This window comes from Cupressus sempervirens, chromosome 3 (genome assembly GCF_028749045.1).
Source record: "Cupressus sempervirens isolate cs-2001-9-10 chromosome 3, ASM2874904v1, whole genome shotgun sequence".
Classification (NCBI taxonomy): Eukaryota; Viridiplantae; Streptophyta; class Pinopsida; order Cupressales; family Cupressaceae; genus Cupressus; species Cupressus sempervirens.
Genome location: NC_143120.1, coordinates 823,890,066 through 823,899,754, shown reverse-complemented (window position 1 = coordinate 823,899,754; position 9,689 = coordinate 823,890,066).

The following is a 9,689-nucleotide window of genomic DNA, read 5'->3' as shown; positions in this document are numbered from 1 at the left end:
AGGAATATGCCCAATATAAAACCATCTCCCAAACTCAACTAGCATAACAACATATGCACATGGAGATAACCAATGTTTAACCATCTCTCAAATGAACCCTCTAGAACTAACTCATGTACCATAGCTCAAGATCCATATCCATGAAAGACAAGCATAAATATAATGCAACTGAGAAAAAAACAATGGGCTATACCTCTCAAGTAGCAAACCGCTGAGTAGAACAAGAGTGGGGAATGAGAATGCTCATCAAGATACCCAAGTCTCCAACCAAGACTCATCTAAGAACAATCTCCTCTCAAGTCCATATCAGGTGACTGCCCCTCAGACTTCCTGCTGAAACCATCAACCATCCCAACAAATACTTCTCTAATCCAAGAGAAATCAGCATCACCACCGTCTCTAAGTATCCATGAGCACCTATAACCAATCAATCTATGCCAACTCCAAATGCAACATAGCAATATCATGAAGTATCCAGCTTATGATCAGTGCACTCAATACCAAGAAACTAAACCAAGATCAATGTCAAAGTTCCAACCATGGCCTCGGGAACATAAACATGACAACATGATCTTACCATCTCAACTAAAAAGATAACATGCTCCATATGAACACACCATAACATGTCACAACTCTAAACGCGTATCAAGAGTATACCATGACATAATAATAAAACCATCCTCATACCAAGGATAACATGCCAAATAAAAGCATAAACCACACCTTTACCAAGAACCCTGTGAGTCCTCAAGATGTAACCATCTCCACACATCATGAAGAAAACCATCTCCACATACCAGGAAGAATCATCTCCATACACCATGAAGATAACCAAGAACTCCATGAGTCCTCAAGATCTAACCATCTTCAAACACCATGAAGATAACAAGTGCACCATGCAAATGTCAAAGACGCTTCTGCAGCAACAGGATCTAAATCAAACCTTCAACATCTACAAACACTCAATAAATATATCAATGCCAACAACTCCCACTCAACCGTGGTACCAAGTCACCTATGGCATCATAAAATCCATCCTCTCCAAACCAAGAAGATATAAACCAAACTAGGAACTAATCCTGCACTATCACCTCATCACTATCACAAGCTCCCACTAAACCGTGTATCCAAGCTATCCATGACATCATGATGAAAAACCATCCTCTAACCATGAGAATCAACCAAGGCATCAAACCATCAAAGAACTCAAAGTGCACATCATGAGCTCCTCAAAAGAAACTAAATAACCATGATCCTCAACCAAGAAGATATACCACCATAACTGAATAAAAAATCCAAGCTAATGAACATCAAGGATGTAGCTATATAACCAATCATGTCATGCCAAAATCTATGACACCATGATCACATCCATGAACTGAGCATCTGGCTCTCAATATGTCCAACCTGTCAGCATAGTCAACCACAATCCTCTACCATGATTGTACCTGGTAACAACATCTCATCCCTTCTACATGAAGATAAAATCATGTGAATTAAGGCATAGACAACCCAAATCCAAGCCACCAATCTGAATATGCATCAATAATGAAAGATCAATGGGCAAAGACAACCCATAACCAAGCTATAAATGCACCTTGTAAGTATAGACTGCTTACAACACTGCACAACTTGTAGACCCAACAAGTCATCATGCATATCCAAACCAAACACTGATAACCATATCATCATGAGATCAATCTGAAATATGAATTGAGTATACAATGAAATCAAAACTTAAATCTCCAATGCCATAAACTCACAATGTTACCATAGTCAAAATATATCTATAAACTATTCAGATCAATATATCAACAAATAAATCATGCCAAACTTACACCAAATCTAAACCAATGTGTATAGCTCTCCAAGAGCTTTTCGTTGACTACTCAAAGTCCAAAATATGACTCCATATGCTCAAGTTATGCCCCAATTCGTGCTCAAAATAAATAACATCTGACTTTAGGGCTCTTAAAACCTGACAAAATTTCAAAATCATAGAACCAAACCTACACCATCTTGTAGTGCTCTAAATTAGCTTTCCAACGCCTATAAGAACTCTGAAATCCGATATTCTGAGAGAAAGTTATGGCCATTTTACTAAGACAGTATTTTTACCATTTTCAGTACGATTTTTTTTTTTTTTTTTTTTTTTTCAGTGACGAAAATTCCGACAGGATTAAATTTGATGGCCATCATGGGCTGAAACTAAAAAACTCTTTCATTTTCTCTAAACATGGCCAAACTAGGGCATATTATATATCAAAATTTATGGAAATGTTGACCCGAATCCAATGGTGAGGTCTGTTTTTACCCAGGAGGTCATTTCTGCAAGCTACCCCCCAAAACCCTCATTTTAAATGAAACATCCGAAAAATCTTTTGTCCAACAATTTCACATGCCCAAATATTTTAACATCCCATCATAACAGCAAATCCAAAACCCTCAGATCTGCAATAAATCATTCATATATCTTGCCCTTTTCTTTTTTATCCTCTCATGCATTCCCATGGATTCAATCTAGGGTTACAAATAATAAAACCATAGCTCTGATACCACTTGTAAGGAAACTTGGCAATAAATAATATAACCATTTTCACATAACCCATAATAGATCTGAAATAAACACGGAATTAAAATCCACATGCAAGAGAAAAGACAACATACCCACAAAATGTGACACAAGATATACCCTGGGAAACCCTCATTGAGGGAAAAACCCAGCCTCCAAAAGCATCCATCATCATGTATTATTCAGCAAAAAAAAATACCATTGCCATACAACCATGGAAGCCTTCATGGCCATAGCCACAACCGAGCAAACTATGTGAACAAGTATGTATCCACACATCCCATGCCATGCTTCCAACCTTCACAAATGCTCCCTTGGCTAACCTGTCAAGCCTTGTCTTGCTTGACTCTTGCCTTTTGTCTTCTTCTTGTCTTTCTCTATACAACAACTACCCTTGTGGCTACTTATATAGTAGCAAGTCCCATAAAACCACCAAGTGGTATTACATAAGCCATGTGCTAAAACCATGTGCTACCTAACCCACTGACCCCACATTTAATATTGGGTATTTAATTCTTTTTCCCCAATATTAAATAATTACATAAAATATTTTCACAATGTTACAATACAACTCATCAAGAATATTCCATGGAAATCTTTACATGTTGCACGTCCATCTAGGTACAACATTACATAAAAAAAAAAAAAAAAATATAACAATATTATGCAATGTGTGCAACACCCATTATCTCAACAAATAGGTACCAAAAAAGCCTCCTCTTCTTGAACCTTGTCCATGTCCTCTACCTATTCCTCTCTGATCTCCAAAGTTTTGATCATGGGAGTGGTTGAAACTCCCATTGCTGTAATTTCAGCTAGTATCCACATCTTCATTTTTCTTTTGGTTCTCATTTCAGCCTCCAAATGACTTGCCACTACCCGTTCCTCCTTGATTGTGCCCTCTTTGCCTTCCATCAAACTTTTTGTTTAGCTTCTCCTCAACTCACAAGGAAAACTAGTATGCCTCTTCAATGCTAGCAATTCTAACTAGACTTAACTCCTCCTAAATGCTATATCTTAACCCACTAAGGTAACAAGTGACCTTCTCCTTGTTTTCTTTTCCATGTCCCACCCTAATGAGGACTCAATAAAAATCCTTTGAATTTTCCTAGATAGATTTTCCTACTTTCTTTAACCCTTGAATCTTCTTGAACAAATCAAGCTCATAATCAATAGGAATGAACTTCTTCTTTAGTTTGTCCACCATGTGATCCCATCTTGTGATCTTCGCCTTTCCTCTTCTATTTCTTTTCAATTGAATCTCTTGCCACTAGATTTTGTCATGGTCTTTCATTTTGGCCTTCAAAAAATTAAAACCCTATCAGGGTCCCCAATATCCTCATACTCAAAATATTCCTCCAGCTCATTGATCCAATCGATCAACTCATCTGGGTTTAGATTTTCTAAAAACATGCTGACATCAATTTTAGGTCTTTTTCCAAGCTTGGAAATGGTCCTAAAAAGCCTCTCCTCCACCTAATTTAGGACTTCTCTATCTCCTTCCCCTTCCTGCCCAATATTTCCTTCTTCATTTTCTTCCTCATTTTTTTTTCCTATGGCAACATTCATCCCTCTATGGATCTCCTCCTGTAATGACTAGACTTATCTCTAGAGGGCTCCAACCTTAGGAGTAACAGCTCTAGCCCTTCCACCATGCTCCCTTCATGGAGGTATCTTCTTGTATCAAAACCCACAACCATATAGTCCTAGTGCAAACTGCCTCGCAGTCGACGCTTTGTCTACACACTTAGGAAAACTAGCTTTGATACCACTTGATGGGTACAACCTAAGAGAAAAATGAATGCAATAGGAAAAGAGGAATATTATTATCAGAAGTGATATTCTATTACATCTATTATAAAAAAAATGGACTCCACAACATGCCCTATGGGCTTATAATGTTATCAGATTCTAGAGAAAACCCTTGTCACAGTACCTCCTCCCAAACTCCACCAAAAAATGCCTTTACAATGCTAGAAATGTCCTTAAGTAAACCAAATTAGATTTAGGGTTAGGAATACATTTTATAATATGCCATTTGGCATCCACTACCAAAATAGAAGGTTTTAGAAAACACGTCAAAAGTCAGTACAAAATTAGAAGAATCTAGAAATGGTAGTCCAACTTCTAGGAGGCATAACTTTTGATCTGGGACTCTAATTGACAAACTATTTTCATTTTCGAAAAGATCTCCAAGATATTTATAGCCCTATGGACCAGTTTAGCTCATCCCCCATTTTTGAACCCATATGAGGCCATTGAGTCCCTCTAATCTGACTTTGAAGTGCTCTTAGGAGGTTTCTAGGCAACTTAAAATTGCAATAACTTTCAAACCATAAAGCCTTTTGACCTGATTCTTTTTTTGGAGTGCTTTAAATTACAAGTATAATCATCCCTCTAGCTTACACCCTATAAATAATTATAATTATGCCTCAATTAAAAAATAACCTATTTTCTACATTTGCATGTATCCCAAGGTGCTCAAAAACTCTAACCCAAAAAACCAATAGTGGAACTATGAGAGATGGAATCTTTATTTGAACCAAATGGGTATCTAGAAATGAAAAAGCTTTAAAAAGAAACTAATACTAAGCATATTTTTGGGTGATACAGGATTTCCCTTATACCACTGGATGCTCCTGCATCAAGTTTGCACCAACACCTTGGGAGGACATGCAGATGGATCTATGGTTGCCAAGATGGAAGGTTGATCTTGTTCAAGAAGATTTATTTGTTGGAAATTTTTGTGAAGGGTTTTCAAAGATCTTGGAAGATTTCTCCAAGAGGATTAGACCCTATGATAATTTTAAATCTCTGTGATGTGGTGGAAAGAAGGATTAATGAGACAATAGCTTAGGTGGACACAGTTGTGGATGCTACTTTTTCTAAAAGAGTTGAGAAATAGAAGAAGGATTTTGTATGGTAGTGGAGGTGGAGTCTACCAATCCCAAAGAGATTTGTCTGGCCAGTTAGAAGACTTGTTCAAGAGAGAACATGGAACATCAAGGTCAAGGTGGAAGAGGTTGGTTTTGTTGATTAGTTTGTGGAGTTTTATATAGAACCTACAGAGCAATTGGAGTTTGTTGATGAGGATATTCCTAACCTTGCTAATGCTAGGATGGAGATTGGTTTTCATGATCAGTTGGTTGAGTCTAACATGGAGATTATAGATCACTTGATCATGGATGATCCAGTTGTTATTGGTGGTGACTTGTATGTTGCAGAGCTTTTTTGTGAGTAGTGAGACTGTTGGTGTTGAGAGTTTGGAATGTGTTAATGGAGATCTACATCTTTCTATTGATGTGGATTTTTTTTTTGTTGATGTAGATTCATTAGTTTCTGATGTGAATAAGGTTTTGTTGATGAAGCATTATGTTTAGTTTATTTTTGGGAGTGAGCATACTAATTGGATGGTTCAGATTCTAGTGTTTGACAAAGTGATGTAGATGTGGATGATTTTCATGTTGGTTTTCTTGTCCCTGTTGGAGTGGGATCCTTTGGTGAATATGAAGATGGTTTTGGATTTTTCATTGGGCATCAAAGTGTGGGACACACTTTTCTTTTCATACCTAGGGAGTCTGATGCAGGAACATCCTAGGGTAGTTGGCCATCCTACATGTTGGAGGGATTTTGGTGGAGTTGTATGGACCTATTTGAGTCATGGTTAATTTTTTTTGTTGTATTTAATAAGTGTTGTAAGCCTTTGAAGGAATTTGGTATTTAATGTTTGTTGAAGTCTAACTTGTGGCTCTCCATGTATTTAATGTAAGGGATATTTAATTTTTAGCTTACTGGGCTAACTTGTGGCTTATTTGGGTATAAATAAGGGGTCTTGTGGAGTCTTTAGGAATTAATTTAAAGGAGGAGGAATGAGTCTAGAGAGTAGTTGAAGGGAAAAAATTTCTTGAGTCTATGGATAGAGTGCTAATTATGGGGTAATTTATAGTAGGATTATGATTATTCATCCATTTTGGAGAAGAGGATGTGGTAGAGGAGAGAATTTTGAGAAGGGCTGATAGTTGAGGCTTGGGAAACAAGTATATTGCTTGGTGGGCTTACAAGTATAAGTTGATATTTCCTTGGAGGTTTATACCAAAGTGTAGATCTGGATTAGCTAGGGTTTGGATTGGATCTTGAGGGATCTTGTAGAACTATTACTTGCTTTGTATTTGGCCATAATTGGGAAGGCCTTACAACTTGACACATTGCATGTAATTAGTTATTTTATGAATAAAGAACTGTGATTTGGTATAAGATCTAGCATTGTTGTTTATCTTCCACTCTATGGTTAGTTGTTGGGGGATAGGGCATCTCCTCTAGGGATTCTCCTACCTTGCACTACATCATACATACATACATACATACACACATATATACATACACACACACACACACACACACACACACACACACACACACACACACACACACACACACACACACACACACACATACATACATAAAAACAATAATGCACTTTCTAAGAGTTTACAATTGTTCAATAAAATTAATTTTTTACAAGAAAATGTTGTTGAAATACTACATATGTTGCTTGACATGAGAGGTTTTCAAGTGAGGGTGTTGACCAATCTTGAAAACCTGAATGCTGAAATGAAAGCTATCGATGATCAAACACCTATGCCAGAGTTACAACACACTATGAAGTTTATTTTGATAAGGTAGAGGTAGATATTTAGAAGTTTTATAATCAAAATTTAAGGCATGTGAGTGAAGGAGAAGGAACGACTTTAGCAAGAGAAGGAGAAGGAGAAGCTTTGGAAAGAGATTGCATGATAGAAGTAATAGCTAGACAACATAAAGGATATTATGGGAGCTAGGAAAGTGTTGTGGTAGATACCATGACATTGGAAATACAAATTAAATTGGTTTAGTTGTTGATTAACTTGGTTGATTAATTCATTATTATATGATCCAATGGTAATGTTAGTTATTTTTTTGATATACATGAAAAAATTATTGTTATTCATTATTATATATACATACATACATGAAAATGGCAATGCACTTTCTAAGAGTTTACAATTTTTCAACAAAATTAATGTTTTACAAGAAAATGTGCTTGAAGAACTGTTAGCTCAAAAACAAGAACATGGTGTTGAAATAGTACAAAAAGTGTTTCACATGAGAGGTCCGCATGTGAGGGTGTTGACCAATCTTGAAAAATTGAATATTGAAATGAAAGGTATCAATGATCAAACACCTATGCCATAGTTTCAACACGATGTGAAGTTGACTTTAGATAAGGTAGAGGTAGATATTCAGAAGTTTGATAATCAAAATTTAAGGCATGAGAGTGAAGGAGGAGAAGCGGCTTTAGAAAGAGACTGCATGATAGAAACAACATCTAGATAACATTGAGGATATTATGGGAGCCACTAGATAGAATCTAGGAAAGTGTCATGGTAGGTACTATGAAATTGGAATCATAGCATGCAAGTGTCTTTAAGATTTATAGCCCAAATATCAAATGATTATAAGAGTGTTTCAATTATTGGCATAGTCTCCCTGCTATGATCCAAAGTATCAAGTGCTTATAAGAGTGTTTCAAGGTTGGGAACCACTTCAACATCCTTTGCATGGCTTTGAGCTAATTTCATTATGGTAGAGGCTTCTACAAGGGAATTAGCCTCATGATTATGGCATTTACACAGAAGCAAAACTTTCTTCTTCAACTCTTTACACTAAAGTTATTCTTCCCATAGTGGGAATAGCTACTACAAATTCCTAGGAGCCAAGGGACCCTAAACCTATCCTACACTTTTTGGAGACATGGGAGAAGTTACTACCAGCTTCAGTACTTCATAATGTTCTGGCTCATATAGTGATGCCCAAATTAACATCAATAATAGATACTTGGGATCCTCGTAGGGAGAGTGTGCCAAGACATGCATGTTTACATCCTTGGCTTCCATTGTTGGGCTGGTGTATGGAGCCTTTATATCCAACCATTCATTATAAATTGGGGAATGTGCTTCATGCCTAGCATTCAAGTGATGCATTTGCATATGCAATTTTATCACCATATAAAATTGTATTTGATCTTGCTAGATGGGAACACCTAATTGTTTATTTTATTGTACCTAATTTGATGACAGTTCTACAAGAATTTGTAATAAACCTTGCTAATCAGCAACTAGACCCAATTTACTAGGTTATGGCTAGTCTCTTTCTAAAATTATCTGCTATGATATGTTTTTGTAAAATTTCTTACAAACTCTACCCATTTTTCCTAGTCTGCATTATTTTTGTGGAGGATCTTGAGGTAAGTCACTTAGCACGGGTTAAGTGATTTTTATTGTTTTATTACTTGGATTCTAGAATATTTATGCAGGTAGATCAATTTTTCTATTGTGATAAGATGTAATAAGCACCTTAAAAAAGATCTCTCAAATACATGTTTAGAAGGAATATGAAGAGATATCTATTTAGAAGGAAAAGAAACAAAAATTTACATAGCCCTTGAAGAAAATGGCAGAGTTAGGGGACAACAAACAAATCATAGAGCAAGGGTATGCCATGACAACAAAATCGTAGAGAAAGAGAATGAAATAGAAACAAAATCATAGAGTAAGGACATGACAAAGAAATTGCAGAGCAAGGGAACAACAAAGAAATATAGAAATCATGAGGGCATGACAACCAAATCATAGAGAAAGGGCATGACAACAAACTGCAAAGATCATAGAAATGAAATCATGGAGAAAGGGCACAACAAAAAAATGTATAGATCACAGTTTAAGAGTAGATTTCTTGCTTTCAATAAATTTATTTGAGAGAAAGTGTAGAGTGGTTTGCTTCTTCCAAAGATCTAAATCCTTTACATGCCCACAAGGGACATGCAACCCTAGACAAAGCCACTATTGGGACTCAAAATTGAAGCACCGATTTTGATAACCATTCTAAAAATTGAGTCTAGTCAAGCCCCTATATGAGCATTTTTCATGTATATGTACTTGACCATCATTTTGAGGCCTATGATGTGTCTCATATGTTTAACACATTTCACTCAATTTATGTATGTGTTTCATAATGATAATTTGTCATTCCAAACCATTCTATGAAGTGTCATTTTGAGCATTGATGAAATCTGCATTTT